Below are 19,376 nucleotides of genomic sequence, written 5' to 3'. Positions count from 1 at the left end.
GCAGGAAAATGAAAGAGATAGAAATTAGCCCAAAATGGCCTTAGAAACAAGAAACAAGGATTATTTTTTTTTTGTTTTTTTGAAAAGATAAGGCAAGCACAGTAAAAAAAAATACACTTAAAACAACTTTAAACGACTACAAACGATCAGAAAAGGCTATCGCACTTTAGTGTGTAGCCTACAACAGTTAAACAAATTATTTAAACAAAAAATAATTTTTAAAAGTGCAGGCAGTCAAATAAGTACAATATGTGAAAAAAAAACAAGCTTTTAAATCACAATAAACGCTGAAAAATTGGCGTTTAGGCGGAAAACAGTTAAGTACAGCAAGAAAGTACAGAAAACTGAAACTTAATCACTCCAAAGTCTCTCTTCTAAGCTAGAAGGCTTGTATCAGTTTAAGGCTTTCTAGTGCTTCCCAGTAGGTTAGTTAATGGAAAGATGGGAAACAAGTGTAGATGTGGTCTTTTAAACAAGAAAGTTGAAAGAGATGGACAGACTGTCCAAATGGTCAATAAACTACAATTTCTGGGCCAAGAACCACTCCTCTTGTGGTAGACAGGCTACCTAGTGATTACCACTCCCACTGATAAGCTAGAAGGCTTTCCTCCAACACAGAAAGATTTGCGGGGCTCAGAAGCTTACCAACAGTCCTGGATACAGCAACTCTGTATCTGGACTAGGCTAGTTAAAGGAAAGGTGGGAAACATGCACAAGTGTGGCTTTTAAACTAGAAAATTGAAAGAGATGGAAAAAACTGCCCAAAAGGCCAATAGCTACAACTTCTGGGCCAGGAACCACTCCTCTTGTGGTAGATAGGCTACCTAATGCTTACCACTCCCACTGATAAGCTAGAAGGGTTCCCTCCAACACGGAAAGGCTTGGGGGGCTCAAAAGCTTACAAAGAGTCCTGGATACAGCAAATCTGTACCTGGACTAGACTAGTAACAGGAAAGGCAGGAAACAAGCACAAACACAGGCTTTTAAATCAGAAGGTTGAAAGAGATGGAAAAGCTTCCCAAACAGCCAATAAAATATAATTTCTGTGCCATAAACCACTGCTCCTGTGGTAGATAGGTTACCTAGTGCTTTCCATTCCCACTGATAAGCTAGAAGGCTTCTCTCCAACACAGAAAGGCTTGGTTGGCTCAGAAGCTTACCAACAGTCCTGGATACAGAAAGTCTGTATCTGGACTAGACTAGTTACAGGAAAGGCTGGAAATGAGCTTAAAAACATTTTTTTACAGAAAAGCAGCTAAAACAGCAGTAAATACAATTCAAATTGCAGTGCAGGCTAGCACACTTGAGTGTGTAGCAATATTACGGCAAATACAGTTTAAATAAATGCAATTAAATTAACAAATGACTAAAAAACAAGTGCAGAAGGCAGTAAATTAGATGGCTACTAACAAGCAGTAATAAGTGCAGAGTAAAAGCGACTGAACAGATAGTACGCAGAACAGCAACTAAGACAGTTACAGTAAGAGCAGCTGAATAAAAAAAAAATATATATATATATATATATTTTTTTTTTTTTTAATTTATTTAATTTTTTTTTTTTTTGAGGGAGGGAACAGAGCAAGATTAAGAGGCTACAGGGGTTGCCCTTCCCAAATGCTCTCTTTGTACACAGTAGGAGTGGCTGAAATCAGAATATGATCTCACTGCACTCAGTTGAGTGAGCAAATGAGATGGGCCCAGAAAGACTATCCAAATACAAATTTACAAGAGGGGCAGGCAGTTTCAAAGCCACCAACATTAACACCAAAACAAGAACAGGGAAGGTGGGCTGGGAACTAAATGTAGAGACACAGCCACAACTTCAGTTGAGTTAATATTCAGTGAGAAGCACAAATAAATAAATTAAATGCAGTACTATATGAAAAAGAGCAGATAAAAGTGTACTTAAATTCACTTATACATCCAGTTGATTTCAGGTAGATCTTAGCCTGCCAAAGCTCAGATATTAAGCAGACATAACCCAAAATGTACCACTTATATAAGGCAGGACAGAATATCGGTAGCAACAGTTAATTAAATTTATTTCTTTCCAACTTCAAGAGAATCCCCAAAATGTAGCAAGAAGGAGTAAGCAGAAAGCAGTAGAAAGTAAATAATTTCCAGTACTTCCCCGGGTAAGATAACAACAAGAAATTCAAGTGCTTTCCCAGTTAAGATAAGGCTAGGTTAGCTAATTAGCAAAGGAGTAAAGACCCCCAAAATTCTATTGTTTTGCCTTGCAACATTCTGTACTAAAATATAGGAAATTGTTCATATCCTGCTATTCATCCATGTTGTCTTATACCAGATGAACCATTTTTCACCAGCATTTATTTATTCTATACTGATCCATTATCACTGCTGCACAACTCACACCTATGTACTACTGAGGCTCGTATTCACTTATACAAAGAAATGCAGCTTGTGAGTCTGTAAAGGCTTCATCCATTACATGAAAAAATCTGCAACATAACTGGATAAAACAATCTAGACTTTTGGTTCCTTAACCAGATATCATTAATTAGTGCCAACAATGTCATTCATTTTTGTCTAGTTTACAGAATAATTATTTAAAAAGCATTTTCTGTTTTATATTACTGTGTCTTCCTGACCTCCAAACCAGGACAAAATTTAGTCTTTGAACACAAAAATTTCAAAGTACACCAAAATATGCCAAGAGTGCCTCTGAAAATCTACTTCTGGCCCTGGCCAAAAAGTACTAGAGGCCGTCTGCATTTTAATTTGATACACTTGGAGACAAGCCCTTACTTCAGTTCTTCAGTCATAAAAGCCAAGCAGTCCAATCCGTCTTCTTTATCTGGAGTTTGGATCACTCTGAAATTATTCTACCAGCCTGTATCCTCCTGGTCAGTTTGGTTTTCTTCGGACCAGCACTGGTACCATGTCCAAATGGCATAATGACACTTTGAATGCTTTATTCTCCTGCTGTATTTTTGTAATATCTGAATCTCTTATCATAAGAATTCTGGACAAAGCCAAAAAGTAATGTGGAGGAGCATACAAAGGCCCCAAATTGGGGACAGATTTTGAATATTGTTCTTATAAACTTAGAAAGTTGATGGAATAACTGCATTATTTTGCATTTTATGCAGGATATGAAGTGTGAAACTGAAAGGTGTGTCATTAGTTAGTGACTTCAATCCTCAAAAAACACAAATTTTATTAGGAATAGAACAAAGATATGAGACAACAATCTGGGCACTTTGCAAACATCTGGACAGTACAAACAATCCTTCAAAGTGACTTTCTCCACATATTCACTGGAAACTTAAGCTTCTGCACTACAACTCAAAAATCTTCCATGACACAACTCTCTCTCTCTGTCTCTCCCTTTCTCTTTAGTGTTTCACTCCTCATATACTCCATGGAACATGTTCAGTTCCTTCTAGGAAATGTAGTCACTATTTTGGTATTTGCTGCTGCTGGAATGTCAGCTTCTTATCCTAGGTTAGCCACATACCCGTGCATTAATATACTCATACGTCACTTATTGCATGATTTTGTACATAGCCTATGACCTTTTCATTTTGTACATTATATTATAATAGATAGGGATAGTGTTTAGGTTATTTAGTTGTACCATTCTTAAAGATGTTTATGAGCATCTCAACAGATGATTTATAAGAATCATCAATGTTTCAGGAAAAAGTTGTATTAAAGCTCACACAATTTACTAAGTATGAGAAAGAGCAAAGTGATCATGGCTGAAAGCTTACCCAACAACATTAGTGAAGCTAACTCACTTTGTTAATCACCAGGATTGAATAATCCACTATAGGAAGAATCCTAGCTCTAGATCACCTAGCTTGATTCATAGGTACTTACTAGGCTATTGAACTGTGAGGATATTAAGAAGCCTAATCTTACATTCCCATGGTATTTTCTAGTCCCTATACTTTGCAGATGAATAACCCATAGATTGGCTGAATAAGGAAATATTGGGACATTCACATTTTCCCTATCCATGAGGGACAGGGATACTAAACCAGGGGTGAATTTTCTGGTTACCCATCCATTCTTCCAAATTACATTTCAACAGAGTAAGAGAAGTACTTTACTTTATATGGGGTGGAAGACTGTCCCATAGAAGCGGTATTCTCTGTGATTCAGACCTATCCCTTCTTTATTTTGCAAACCAGATTAAGATCTCTTGAGTGGTTGTTTATGAAACCAATGTATTTATGAATGTGTAATAGGTCTGACAGAATAGATCGTGTTGAAGCAATGTACATGAGGCTTAGGTTACCTCTCAATAGCCTGTATGATACTGAGAAAAGAGACAAGGATTTGAGACAGTCTGCATAGTTTTTTTGATTTAGGCTTGTGATTTTTTTAATTTTTCATTCCAGTAGTGACAAGTGTTTGTGCACATATATATCAAAAATGGTATTATACTTAATGCTCAGACTAATGACTGCCAAGTACAGTAGAATGATTACATCCACTGGACCTGGACGAAATACATTTTCATATAAACTGTGTGATGAAAAATAACTTTTTTACAGCAATGGATAAGCATAAACACAAAACACACCACCACTGAAATAAAAATCCAAAATCTGAAGTACTACAACAGGCAAATGATGGTGTATGCAAGAAAATACTTTTATTGACCAAAAATAATCAAGCACTTTCACTACCAGATGAGACTTCATCAGGATTACTGAAAATTCAAACTTCCAACCTTTAAGTAAGAAACTGTACAAATCATTTGACTTCATTCTCCAATTACATATCAAAAGCTATCCTCATTGCAAATAATGTTACTTACAAAATTCATTACATGCAAGGCAGTGTTATTATATTGTATTAAAACATTTTGAAATATGCATACCAGTTTAATAAAAGCTAAGATATTAAAACATTAAAATTTAAAGTTTTAAATAATTATTATTTCACAATCTTGCTTTCCTTATTCTTAATAAACTATAAAAATACATTGTGTCATTAAGTACCAGGTAGCATGTAACATTAAACTTAAATCACATTGTTCAACTGTGCTTCTCAATTGCCACTCTAATATTGTATGATGCTTTTTCCAAAACAAAAAAATTGTTAAAGGATTTACATGTTTTGCCACGGCACTAAGCTTTGCCTTAGTCTTACCAATATAAAAACATTCACAGGAAAGACATGTAGCAATGCCCACTGTGGTATTTCGAATAATGGATACATGGTGATCAAAGGAGAGTTCACTGTCAACACAGGTTCCCAGATCCCTAACCGCAGGATCAATTTTAAGGGGTGTCTTGTCAGTGTAATAGTTAAAAGAGGAATCATGTTTGCCAAAGTATATGATTATATACTTCTTGGCATTTAGTTTTAGTCCCTGGTTTTGACACCAGCCCTTTGTTTGGGATAGGTCCCTTAGATGATGTCAGTGTCATCTGGGAGTTTATGATGACATTGCATAGAAAGCCATCTGCAAACTTTGTCAGCCACAACATCATAACATTAGCTTTCACATACAGAAAGGAAATGCTAATGAGGAGTGGCCCCAGGATAGGACAATAGGGTACGCTGCTAGTGACAGGTCTTTTGGATGAGATAGAGCCACCCACCCCAACTTCCTGTGTTCCATTTGCAAGCCAATTTGCTATTCAATGAGTTAGATAGACATTGGCATTAAGTTGGGAGAGTTTATCTATGATACCTAAGTATGGGTTGGGGTTAAAAAACCTTTGCAAGGCCTAGATATGTGGTGTGCACTGTTTTGCCCTCCTCCATTGCTTTAGTAATTATTTTCAAGAAGCTGACCAGGTTAAGCAGACAGGACATGCCCTTTATAAGTCTGAATTGTGCTAGGTCAAGACTCTATAGGTTACCTATACCCTTATTTATTCATTTCATAATGATCCTTTCCATAGCCTTACATATGAGACCTGTCAAACTTATTGGGCTATAATTATTTAGGTCCATTGAAGCCCAACCTTTGTGCAAGGAAATGACTGTTGCTGCCCCACATTCATCCAGCACAAAGGCTGATATTAAACAGCTTCTATAGGGGATGAGACTAGTTGTGTTTCAGGCTGACCAGTAGGCAACCTGCCATGTTATCTGTCTCAGTAGAAATAGCATTCTTGGCCTTAGATAGTACCTTGGGAACTTGGTTTTGGTAGATTTGGGGGGGGGGTCTAGGTGTTGATATGTGATCTGAGAATACTGGAGGGGAGATGGGGTGAAATTTGAGCTAACTTTGTCTGCTAGTAGACTGGATATGTCCTTTGAGATCAGGTATCTGATATCATTTACTATCTGCTCTGCACAATGCAGGGCATTGTTTCTGTGATTTTTAACATATTTGAAGAAGGCTTTGTAGTTGCCCTTCATCAGAGTTGCTAATTTTTCCTCATATTTAGCTTTGGCAGATTTAATCAAGGTCTGGACTTCCTTGTTTATTTCGCAAGATCATTTTTGGTATCTCAAGAGTTTGCATTACTTTTTAGTGTTTACTGCAGTTTTATCTGTTTGACTGTGATGACATCAACCCTTACTTTGAATACCTCAGTGTTTCTAGACAAATTAATAGGCTAGCTGCATGTTACATACAGAGACCTTTAACTGCTCATTATTATTGAAGTACATTTTTTATTTGTTTTTCATTTAGCAAAGACACGTTTCTGTTTATGTACAGATATATTTAATTTCCTGCATGATCAGCTTATGTGTACAAAAGAGAGAGCACATTGATATAAAGTTTACCTAAGACTATACTAAAGGTAAGATCCTTCATGCATTCAGCAATTATACTGTCTTATAAAAAGAAGAAAGCATATTCTGACTTTATTGTCCTTCAGTCAGCAGTCAGTCTGTCTGCTTCCTCTTGTTCATTACTTGTTTTTATTAATATGCTTTGTTTCTCTTGGCAGACTGGCAGAACCTGATGTTCATCGTGTTACCCTGCTGCAGTCATCACACGCTTCACCTTCTGTAATGTTGTCGGTAAGCGTCGGCCTAGTACTCTCAGTTTGAGAATCCGAAGCGGACTTTGGTTCCATTTCTGCAGTCGTGAGGGGCTGCGTAGGCGCCACACTGATAACCGAAGAACCGGCGACCGGCCCAGCCAAGGCCTCGGAGTCTGGCTTGGGTCTAGGCTGCCTGTCCTTATCCTTGCGTTTTTTATGCACGCTGGTAGTTGGTTGCTCCGACGTCATAGTGTAATTAAATTTTCTACCGAAGTAGTGTCGTGCGAAATCAAAGCGTTGTTTTATAGTACGTTTATTGAACCTAGCACAAAACCGACAACCAATAACATCGTGGTCTGGGCCTAGGCAAGGTATACAAAAGGAATGAAAGTCCTTATGAGGTATTTGCTTCCCACAAGAAATACAATTATTAACTTTTTCTGACATCGGACTGAGGCTTTTGAAGACTTCGGACTGAAATTCGATGCAAAAATCTCAGATGTCGGCCGACCGGCACTTGCGAAACTGCTTCTGCTTTGGGCACCGCGTGGCAAGAAAGACTGAAGAAAATTGCATCGGATGCCTCTTATATACCTCTGGAGCACTGACGTCAAGGAAGAAGCGACAGCAACCGACGCCGGACCAAGACTTTGGAATTCTGGCCGACTGCGGGACCGCCTGACAGCAGGATAACCCAAGTGTGATGACTGCAGCAGGGTATACACTCGAACATCTACATTTATGGTGGGTACAAAACTGTACTTTCTGCTTTCCTTTCACTAAACTACCTTCTCTTTCTCTGTCATCACGGTCACATAGTACTTGAAGATTCATGGTGCTGTGTTATACATCTCTACATGTTTATTACTTTTTGTCACCAGGGTCTGCAGATGACCACTGTGGCAGCTATCACTCCATGAAGAAATGCACTCCCAGGAGAAGGTCACGAATATGATTAAAGGCAAATTACAGTCTGACATTTATTGGATAATTTTAGTATGTGCATTATAGGGACATTATAATTTTCCATGTTGCTGTTCTGCACAGAAAATTGACAATAAATATGTCAGATTATGAATAAATGTTTGTTAGTCTGCAATTTAACAGAACAGAAGAGAAGAGAGAATGTTCCTCTATTAGACATCTGTGAATTTATGGCATTTTTCACATTCATGTGAAAGAGTTTTATCCTTCCTCTAGTGACACTAATTCAGTGTAGGGTATACGAGTGTGGGGTGGGGCATAACAGTAAGAGGACTTATTCTTAGCACTAAAAATGTGTCCTGGGAGCTTTGAGAAATAGAAGAAACTGTAATTCTGAGACTGATCTTTCATGTGGACAAGATGATGCTGGGATATAAAGTTTAATAAACACTTCAGCATAACTGCAACTATAAAAACTTGGCAAACATCAATAGCCCACTAATTTGATGTATTTCTAAACCTTACTTCCTGATTTTTGACACTAGATAAATTGGATCATATAATTAATTTTACTATGCTGACTATATCAGTTTCAGCTTACACACCAAATGTTACTACACCATTGTCTGCATACATTACATTCTGTGGGTAGTTTAAGTGTAAAGCCTTGCAAAGTAATGCAATGCACCTCACATCTCAGAGATTACATTGCTCTGAGGTGCACCCAAGAATATCAGCAATATGGTCATGCAGCACGTTATATGTTTTTAACCTATGTTTGTTTCCCCTTCCCATGTAGGGATGATTGCATTTTGCTCATTAGGTATCACACATATGGTGATTATGTGGTTAAAAACTACATATGCTATTGAGGCTTGCTTGGTGTGGGAGCACTTCCTGTTTACATAATTAAACAAAGAAATTCAGCTTCTGAGTATCTCTTCACCAGAAAAGTAAGAACTGTGTTGCACTTGGTTAATCTCTGCCTCATTGTAAGTAAATTATTTGGCTTTTTGTAAGTAAATATGTTCTTTCTTCAGCTAAATCTGCTTTGTTAAAAGTAGCTAGTAGGCCCCATGTTCAAAGAGAGCTTCAGCGAGAGCCTAGATTGTATTTCTTCCCCAAACCCTTCCTTTTGCTGTTGTGATTTTAAACAGCCAGTGTCACTGTTTTCTGCCCCTTACTGTAATCAGACTATTTTAAACAGCCAGTGTCACTGTTTTCTGCCCCTTACTGTAATCAGACTATTTTAAACAGTCTGTGTCACTGTTTTCTGCCCCTTACTGTAATCAGATTACTGAAGTCCCTCCCTCTCCTCTTTCATTGCTATTGTCAGTTGTTTAAACTGTTTAAATACTTCTTCTCTCCCACTGTTGTACATAGATCCATAATACTGAGTGCTCACCCAGCCAACCAGTATTGCTCCTGAATAAACTCTCTCTCTGTAAATTGCCCCTGAAAATTCTTCCCAGTCTCATTTATCTGCTTGGCTAGTGGGAAGTAATAGCTCAAACAGGAATGTTCTTCTCCATAAACTGCTAAAGAAGTTCAAGTCACCCTTCTACAAAGGAAGGGAACAAGTTTTTTTTTTTTTTTTTACATTTTATGGTATTTTCTGTCAGCAGTTGATGTCACCTGTACATTTATACAGGCTTTTCGTGTGTATTGATTTATTGTCTATTTTCATAAAAATGTTGTTTGCTTTGCTCTTTATCATATCTGGTCCTACACTGTTGTGCTTAGAGTCTCAGCAGTGAAAGAGCTGAGCTTATTGAAAAGTCTGTCCATTTTTCCCTTCATTTATTTTTCTGTTTTTGTGAAAAGTTGTTGATCTGCATTTTTAGCATACCTGGTGCTATAGTTTTGTGCCTAAAGCCTCACCAGTAATAATGTTGGGATTATAGCAAATTCTGCGCATTTTTTACAGTGTGGACTAGGTTTTAGAGTAAGTATCTGCTATTTAACAGTAACTAACTAGCCAGGAGCCGGAGGTCTTGAGGTTTAGTAGAGCAGTGGCAGTGCTGTCAATCTCCTCAAAGGGTTCTGTCTCCGTTAGTCTCATATCACATCATCCACGTTAAATTGCTGTTTTCTATAATTATTCATTAATTTCTTTTATCTGCATTTTAAGCCTGTGAAGTACATATGTTCTCCAGTATCCTTGCTGCTGGGTTACTTGCTTGAATATCACAGAAAATAAGTGTTGTCTTAGTTGTTGAACTAGTTTCTGTTAGCTTTTCACTTTTAAATAACATTTGTCAGTAAGGGGTAGCCCAGTCTGTCCAAGCTGGGAAGCACACAGGAAGGCTTAAAGTGAAGTTGTTAATTGGCTAGTGGGCTATTGGAATTTAGCAGGGCCTTGTCTAGACACATGCACTTAGAAACTCAATTTCCCATATAAAACTACCTCTGAAACTGTACCCAATAACAACATTGAGCAAAGAACCACTAGTTTGTGTACTAAGGAGCACTGCTCCAAGAATCTACTCCTACATAGCTTAGTTTTTGCTTCGATCCTCAAAAGCACCCAAGCTAGCCTGCTGTTAACCCTTCTTGTACTACACTATTGTAGTTCACATGGAAGGATATGACATCATGAATATGCACTTTCCCAGTTTCTCCATCACCAGTCTGGTGGATATGGACATCCTGAGACAATGTAGTAATAGTCTTATGTTCACTGACAACCAACTAATTCTTAGAGAAACCAATACAGTATGCAAGAGATGTAATTACTGAATGTCACTGGAGGCAAGACAGTCACATACAAGCACTAAAAATCAGGTTGTCAGCAACACACACACACACACACACACACACACACACACACACACACACACACACACACACACACACACACACACACACACACACACACAAACTACACCCACCACACATAGTATGTACCCAACACATAGATCAACATATGCTGAGGCACTGAAAAACAATCTTCCTAAACCCTACAGACCTCCCAGACACTTCACCCACATCAATTATCCTTAGCAAACTCAAAAGCACTCTACCAAAACAATAATGACAAAGGAAACCTTCAGACCACTGGATCCAATGCACTTTGGCTTTGTCAAAAATAGGTCATGCCTATTCATCCTGGTGGACATCTTTGGAAGGGTCACCAAGGCAATGGATTAGGACAAAACAGTACATACTGACTACCATAACCTGGGCATTTGATACAATACCCCACTAGGGCATTGCAAACAAACTCATGGAATTTGGCATTAACTCCTATGTTACACAATGGAGAGCCAGCTGGCTCTCAAATAGAACCCAGGAAGATAGGATCGGGGAGGCCACTTCCACAAAGAGGCTGGTCAGTAGTGGAGTCCCTCAGTCATAGAATCCCCTCAAGACACTAACATCCTGCAAGTATGACTAATACATACAAATGACTGGTGTGAAAGCCATGGTTTAAAACTCAATGCCAAGAAATACATAAAGTACCCTTTGGAAAGTTAGCCACCCTGTAAAACCTCACTGGTAACACATCCCAAAGAGTGGACCTAGTAGTTAGATATTTGGGGACATATTTGGATAGTAGCCCGGATTTTCACCAGCATATGTTTAAGGTAGTAAGTAAATCATTCTATGTTGCTCAACTTATAAGCAAAGGCATCCCATCTAGGTCCAAGGAGGTCATTGTTCCTTTGTATTCAGCCCTAATTAGACCCATTCATGAGTACAACGTCCCCTTCGGTTTGTATCTGATCAGGCGCATGCAGCTACTGGGACATCTACAGAGGTTCCTCAAAAAAAGAATACAGACTTTAAACATGTCCTTTGCAAATTGCTGCAAAGTCCTAACTCTATACTCAATTTCCTACAGACTGATGAGAGGCGATCTGTGCCTGGAATACAAGGCATCCTTGGGTACTGCTCTGATGAACCTTTTGCACATCAGAACCAATTGCATCAGAACTACTACTCAGTCTAGGAACTTGAACTTTGCTTGTGACATAAATAAGACATTCTACAGGGACAAGTATGTGTCTTGGAGAATTCATAATCCATGTGAAGCAGAGTTCTTCCCTATTCAAGCTTAATCTGGATCAGTGGACAGGAAATTGGAAATTCACCCCAGGTCTAACACCTCTGTCTCTAATGAATAGAGGCAGTCTGTAGATCACACCCTGGCTTACATATAGCCTTTAAAATAACTCGTAAGGCTCACAACGCTTGTAGGATACATTTGAGATGAATGGCTAGGTTTATAAAGGCCCCAGTGGTCGTTAGACTAGTATATACCTACAAACCTCTGAGCTTGTATCCTCATTGGCATTTGTGCCACATTCATAATAAATGTGGCACTGAAGTGTTTATAGTGACAAAACAATGCAGCTCTTATTATTTTAAGAACTTCAGAAAGCCTTTATTAATATTTTAAGACATTTGCTTTATTAAACTGTAAAGAAACAAATATTGACACCTTGACCAAAACAGTCTTTTTCAAGAATATTACATATCTTTAAATTCCTCCCTCAAATAACAGTTCTTTGTTAATCAAACTGGCTACCATCACCAACAGAACATTTTCATTTATATTTAGATTTCACAACCAAAAGTAAAAAAGAGGAATTTGTTGCCTTCCTAGTATTCCCTCTAGGTGATGTGCTACTGGACTGATGTATTTTTTAACAACATGTGCTATGTGTGTGCTATAATGCTGTCAATAATGCATTTTCCCAATGATGACCATAAACAGGAAACCTACTCTTTGCCACATCCTTCTATGATGAGTATTGAAAGGATAAAGCAGGAAGACTGTCTGCTTCCTGTTGATGTTTCACTGCAACATTGCAGGTTTGCTCGCAGCTTGTTTACCTGCTTGTGATTTGCTAGACTGCCATAAGAAGTAGGTGAATTTGATATATTTTTCAACTTTCTCTCTTTTCTCCCAAGGTTGTGCAAAGTCAAAAATCAAAAATTAGTATATATAAAGATGGGGTGGGGGGCCTTGCCCCCGCATAAAGGAAAGATAAGATGGTGGCTTGCCCCTTACAAAAAAAAAAATCTTTTTATGACCTTTGGAATGTTACTGTTTGAGCTTGTGACTTCCCAAGGATTTACACATATCATTTTAGATTTAGTGATATGTCAACCACTGATTGTCCTGCTTTACTGTTTATAGTATTGGATGAAGAATTGTATTACTTCACTTAGAGGCAGTGCCGTACACACTAAAAGTCATTAAATGTCTTGTCTGCTTTCATCCTTGGAATAAGAATTATACCACTCCTTACTTGGAACGTTTCATGGCCGCATTAATTGCACTAATAAAGTCAAACAGCACTACATTCTCAAACACACCTTGTACAGGTTCTTTCATATTATGCTTTACAAGGGGTTTTTTTTCTGTTTCCACCAGCACTTCTTTACCATACACATATTTATGCACTTTTTACAGTGGAAATTTGAAAAGCGAGCATACTCCTGCCCTTCAACCATTAGCTTGCCTATTGGTATGGTGGGAGGTTTTCTTTGTAATTTGTTACTTCCTATTAACCTCTTTTGTTCCCCTCTATTGATATGGGTGTGACATGCTCTCTCATGGAGCTTGAGACACCCCTCTCCCCTTGCTAGATTTCTGCTCACCAGTGCACCTTTGGCTGTGCCCAAGAATGGAGCCATGTTCCTCCATCTGGTTTCTATACCATTTTCCACTTGGACACCTCTCAGATTTTACCTCTTTGTAGGATTCCCTCTAAATCAGTTTTACATTCTGCCAGTTCCCATTTGTTGGCTGTACAAGCTCACCTAAGCTCTTATTTCCCCATCCACTCTAACTTTAGAGTAAATGAATGAGGAGATTAAAAATGTCCAGCCCTATATGTGTCAGATAAACCCATATGGTCTGTAGCATATTGGCTTACCATCCTTTAGATTAGAATGCCTAAAGGCCACAACTTTAATTTAACCTGGTCTCCGTAAGCACTGTCATATTAATTTATTTCCTAGTCCCTTTCATAGCTTTCTGATTATTTGCTTGTCTCCAATATGACCTAGGAATGATATTGGACCAAACAATGGGAACATGTGAAATTATTTGTTTAATATAATAAAGACTCTCAAAGATCATGCTACACAAACTGTTCTTTGGCATTACACCTAGATTATTGCTCAAAAATGAATTATAATAATGTCAAGGTTCTTTGGAGTTCTGGCCATGTTGTGGATAAGTGGTAGTGACTGGATCCATGTCATCACTTGCATTCCAAGTCATAATATCCAAAGTATTTCTATTCCAAATCTTAGTTGGTTGCCATCTGCCCTCTTCTGGTAACTCTGCTCTGCACACAACATGGATACATGTCTTAATACCCATGCTATATCTGTCCTGAAAAGGTAGCAAAACCAGTCAGTGAACCATCCATAGGCTGACAGAAACATCTACATGCCAGACTTCATCTGTTTCTTTTTTGCTATTACCTTCTGCATGTTTCTTTCCCCTTTTCTAATGTATTTTAGATAGATAACCAAGTTCTATCTGCTTGCTATCTTGATGCATTCAGTTGTTGCCCCATGCTGTGCCAATGCTGTTACCCATCCTGTCCTGAAGGAATAGGTGGAAAATCATACCAGGATGATGTCCACATTGGTCAAACCTTTTTATGAGGACCTCTTTGAACTGCTACTGCTGCCACTCTTGTCACCACAAGTGCAAAAGCTGTGCCCCCATCACCAAGCTTATGACTCAAGCCTTTGAGTGTCGTGACCCATCATACTGGACAAAGAAAACATAGATGTTTTTGGCCAGCCATAATTGCTGCCATTTCCAATGTTAATCAGTCTTTCAACCTTGTAACTAAATGATCACTTGATCAAGTCATTGGAGCTCAGTAGTTCCATAAGCCCTGCACATGGGGAAGATGGCAGCATTATTAATTGTTCTTGATCCCCACCTGGGTGCAGCATGACTCACCCCTCTCTAACTACTCCATGGGAAACTTGGAACTCTTTGACACCTGCATTAGGTGATGTCACTCTCTTGCCCACTCCATGTGTGCTAACTAATAACTAACTACCACAGCTTACCATATGAGTGTACTTCCATAAAGGGTGATATCCGATATAATATTCAAAAAGGGAGCATCTCCAACCCACTCCTGGGAGCAGGGAATTGAATCAGCTGATAACTGTCTGTTAGAGGATAAATAAGCTTGGAGAAATATGGAACATACCAAACTGACTACTTTCTCCATAAAAAACTGCTTCCTTCTTAGCAGTTACTATTTCATGTCTTAACCCGCTTCCCTCATCTCCCTTTTTATATCTAAGACTTCTACTTCCAGATTTATACAACCCAATATGCATCATAATAACAGCAGTTGTTCAGCAGCTCAGAATTCCTAATTTCTGTAACAAGAATTTCTCTGCTAACATTGCTTAAAATGCATTCAAACAATGTAAAGTAAAACAAGATGGCAGACATCCTCTAACCTTTTTGACCTCCTGTGACCACTTCCTGTGCTGCCTTAAATTTAGCCACACAGACATAATCTTCAGAATGAATGCCTTCCTTTTCCACCAATGACATCAGGCACAATAAAAGACGTTGGTAGCTGGAGATATACACATCATGAAAATAGTGATTTTTTTTTCAAATAGAACAGAAAAGGGAGCCATTGCCTTTTTTAACCCTCCCACAGTCCTAAAATTACAAATGTGCCCTTTGTACTTATTCACAACAGAAAATTGCTCAAATATAAAGCGACCTCCAAACAACCCTAATTTGTTTTCTCAGATGACAATTTTTTCCAGAACTCCCCTTTAATCATAACATGCCCAAATGCCCTGTCGTGACCTTCCTTCACAGCAAGTACTAGCAGTATTATTTTTGCTATATCATGTCAATATATCGTTCTTAATTATGCTGATGTATAACACAAGATTTCCATGTTTCTGAAGAATGCAGATAACCATGTGCCTGTAACAGCTTCTCCATTTCTTCTTCTCCTTTTTATTTTTCAGCACCAAGTCCAGCTAAATGAAGTATGTGCACACAAATGCTTGCCTAAGAGCAAATCCTATAAGCCATTGCTTCTAACCTTAAGGTCTAATTTGCTGCCAGTTTCAGGATTTCCATGTTTTATTTTCAGTTTTATTACCCTTCAATACCTATGAATTTGTAACATTATTCCTTGCAAAAGAGTTCCATTTTTATAAAGCCTAACTAAGCAAAAAAAAGTCCAAGAAGACCAAGAGTGAACACAAACCATGCTGTAGGCCTTTGGACATCAAGCACACACACACACACACACACACACACACACACACACACACACACACACACACACACACACACACACACACCGAGTACCAATGACTTGTTAGGACCAATTAGCACCTCTCCTAGAGTGCTGATCATATCCTCTCGCAGCTTAAACCCATGGCAGCTGTGCCCTTCATTCTGCTATTATGACAGCTCTGATGCTCAATGAAATGAGGGTTACATAATCAGTGACTTCAGATTTTCTTCTCTAAATGGGTCTCTCCCTTGTCCTGACTTTGATCTGGGCATTGAAGCTTGATTGACAGCTCAGCCTCATAGCTGAGAAATCAAACCCACAGCCTCAAGTGTTACCTGTCACTCTGTCTTCACTAAGATGAAATGGGGCAGAGAAGTCTGCTTCACAAGCTTATCTTGTTAACACATTAACATTCTAATGTGATGGGTCCATTTCTGAGTTTGCCTAATTGCCTTAAATCTTCAACATCACTTAAATTTCCTGTCATGAGAACGCGCATCTCATCACTGTTAACATGACCCCTTTCCAGCAAAGCAACAGTTCTCCCTGTCCCCAAGTTATGCAACAGATTTTTCCTGGCCCGTTTGAACAATCAAGTTCTGGCTTGACAGTACAGCACTCCTTTACTTTCTAATGACAGTTCACTTACGAAAATGCCAAAGTCAATGGAACAAAACATTTATATGTTAAGGTATTTCATAAACAGAGAAAGCAGAGTATAACTAGTTATTTTAGCAAACAACAGAGCATGGAATATATTGGCTAAAATATCAAAAAGAAAAATAAGAGTCGCATCTGTTTAATAACGAATTCCAGCTCTTCATTGTAAATTTTCAAAAAAAAAACACATTTTACATCCACCTTCAAACTTTATAAATTATTCCCTTCTACTCCTAATGTGAATGCATTTGGCTCAGATCTGATACACCTCCCTTGTACCAGGGAGTATTTCTCATAATGTCTACAAAGTGTCAAATGTACATTTTAAGTACCGAGGGCAGTTTGTTTCTTAAACCACTGTTTCCCATTTCCTTGACTTAACTACATCTAATTTCCCTGCATTCATCTCTTTATATTAACTTTGTTGACTTCATCATCCCTGCTTTGTAGTCTGTATTTTTATTCAATATTGATTTAATATGTCTCACAGTACACCTCTTCCAATCAACAACATCTTTATGACAAGACTAATTATAATAAGTTCCACATCACAGGTGGCAGAGTTTGATCTTATTGTTTGGGTACCAGACCTGCAACAAGCATTTGTATATTTGTATTCCCCAAGACTAGGACTGCCGAGTCATCAGTTACACAGCGAGATCCATGCTGCCTAAGAAAACAGCTATAACAGGTGAAATACTGTTGCCAATCAGTTTTATTGCATTTTTGACTGCACAACAAGTTTTAGTCCCATACTTGAAATAGTGCAATGCTCTCCATTGTCTGGACATTGCTTGCAGTATAGTTAATACATGAATGGCTTATAAAGAAATAGAGAACTTTTTTTTTAATTATTCATACTTATTTGCATTATTGAGTCATTAGCCGTTCCCATATCTCACTATCTATATGTATGCTAGCATTCTCCATCCGTTTGCATTTTTGCAATATTTCCGAGATGTATCTAATGTTGCTGTTGATCTTAACCTTTAACCTCCTTCTTAGAGTTTTACGGCATGTTGCACAGTCAAATTTATTATTAGCACATAGTAAATCCCCATATTTGTCTTCAATGATTCTATAAAACTATACATTATGCCCAGTTCTTGGAATTTATTCTGTATTTTGCTAATTTTTTTCTCCAGCAGTAGCTCATCCTTCAGCTTCTTTTTTGGAACTAATATATATTCCTAACTTTGTGTTCTTCCAAATGGTTTCGTTCTCTTCTCAGATCACTGACAGCCCATGAGCAAAATCAGTAGAGCCAATATCATTAATATAATCTTTTTCAAGTTCTTGTCCTGATCTTGCTTCTTACACTACAGTACATCAGTCATAGTTTTGGTTTCCTTAATATTTATGGTACTTACGTATTATCGCAACCAGATTTTCACAGTTGCAAAAAGCGCATATGTCTATAGATCTGAGTGCATGAAAATTGTTAAAATGTTATTCTAATTCCTTACAACTGCCCAGTAACTGTACTTTACTTTAAGGAACAGGAACAATTTGGGAAAGTCTCTCCCTGTCTTGCGTGCTTTGCATCGCAGACGCACGCTTGAGTCTTAATGCCTGCTATCGTCCTGTCGGCTGGGTTCTTATCATCCTGGAAAATTAACCATGGCAGATGTCCGGAAGATTAGCTTAAGAGCTTTTCTTTTTCCTTTAGTTCCCTGTACCCATACCTATTCCTGATTAACTGATGCATGCAATCTTAAGCGATGTTACTTTCCCTCATAACCGAATGTGTTTCCTGGAACAGCAAAGTGAAGCTGAACAGGGAATTAATGATATTCTTGTCCAGAAGAACTAACAAGTATGAGTAATGAAAGGGATGACCTCATTATAATTCAAACTGCTGTTCTAATTCCTTCGTACTGCCCAAAAACTTTTAATTACTTTTAGGAACAGGAACAATTTGTAATGTAAAGTTTTTGGGCAGTCGTAAGGAATGAGAAGAATAGTTTGAATCATTGTCATGTGTCAGTGTTATTTTTTTTGGGGAGAGGGCGACTCAGCATTCTTTCCTCACAACAAAAGTACTCCTTTCGTCAGTAAGACAGAAGGTCTGCCAACCGAGGCATGCGTGTGTAATGCACACAAGACAGGAACAACATTTGCACATTTGTATATCTTTCTGAATGTAAGCCAGAGTGATTTTTTCAGTTGTAAGGACATCAAAATAACATCTTACTGTGTTGCCAGCATGACAAGTTTGCAACTGCGAAAATCCGGTTACGATAATACATAAGCACCATATATATATATATATATATATATATATATATATATATATATATATATATATATATATATATAATTTTTCATCATTGTCAGTTGAATAAACCAGATTGCCAATATCCAAGTAAATTGCAAACCCACCTAATAATATATAATAAAATGGTATTGTGGAAGACTTCATCCAAAAGTATCTCTTTATTATATAGTATCATCTCTTAAGTGTAATGTATTTCAGATTCAGCAATCCATTTAGATGAACAGCCATGTTGACAAATTAAATGTTAGTGAAGGGCAGTGCTAAACTGAGTCCATTTTTGTAAAACAAAGCCCGCACCTCACTCACTTCAAAACTAATTTGGGT

Source organism: Protopterus annectens, chromosome 10.part0, assembly GCF_019279795.1.
Source record: "Protopterus annectens isolate FY-2018-M chromosome 10.part0, PAN1.0, whole genome shotgun sequence".
Classification (NCBI taxonomy): Eukaryota; Metazoa; Chordata; order Ceratodontiformes; family Protopteridae; genus Protopterus; species Protopterus annectens.
This window is presented reverse-complemented; position numbering follows the sequence as displayed.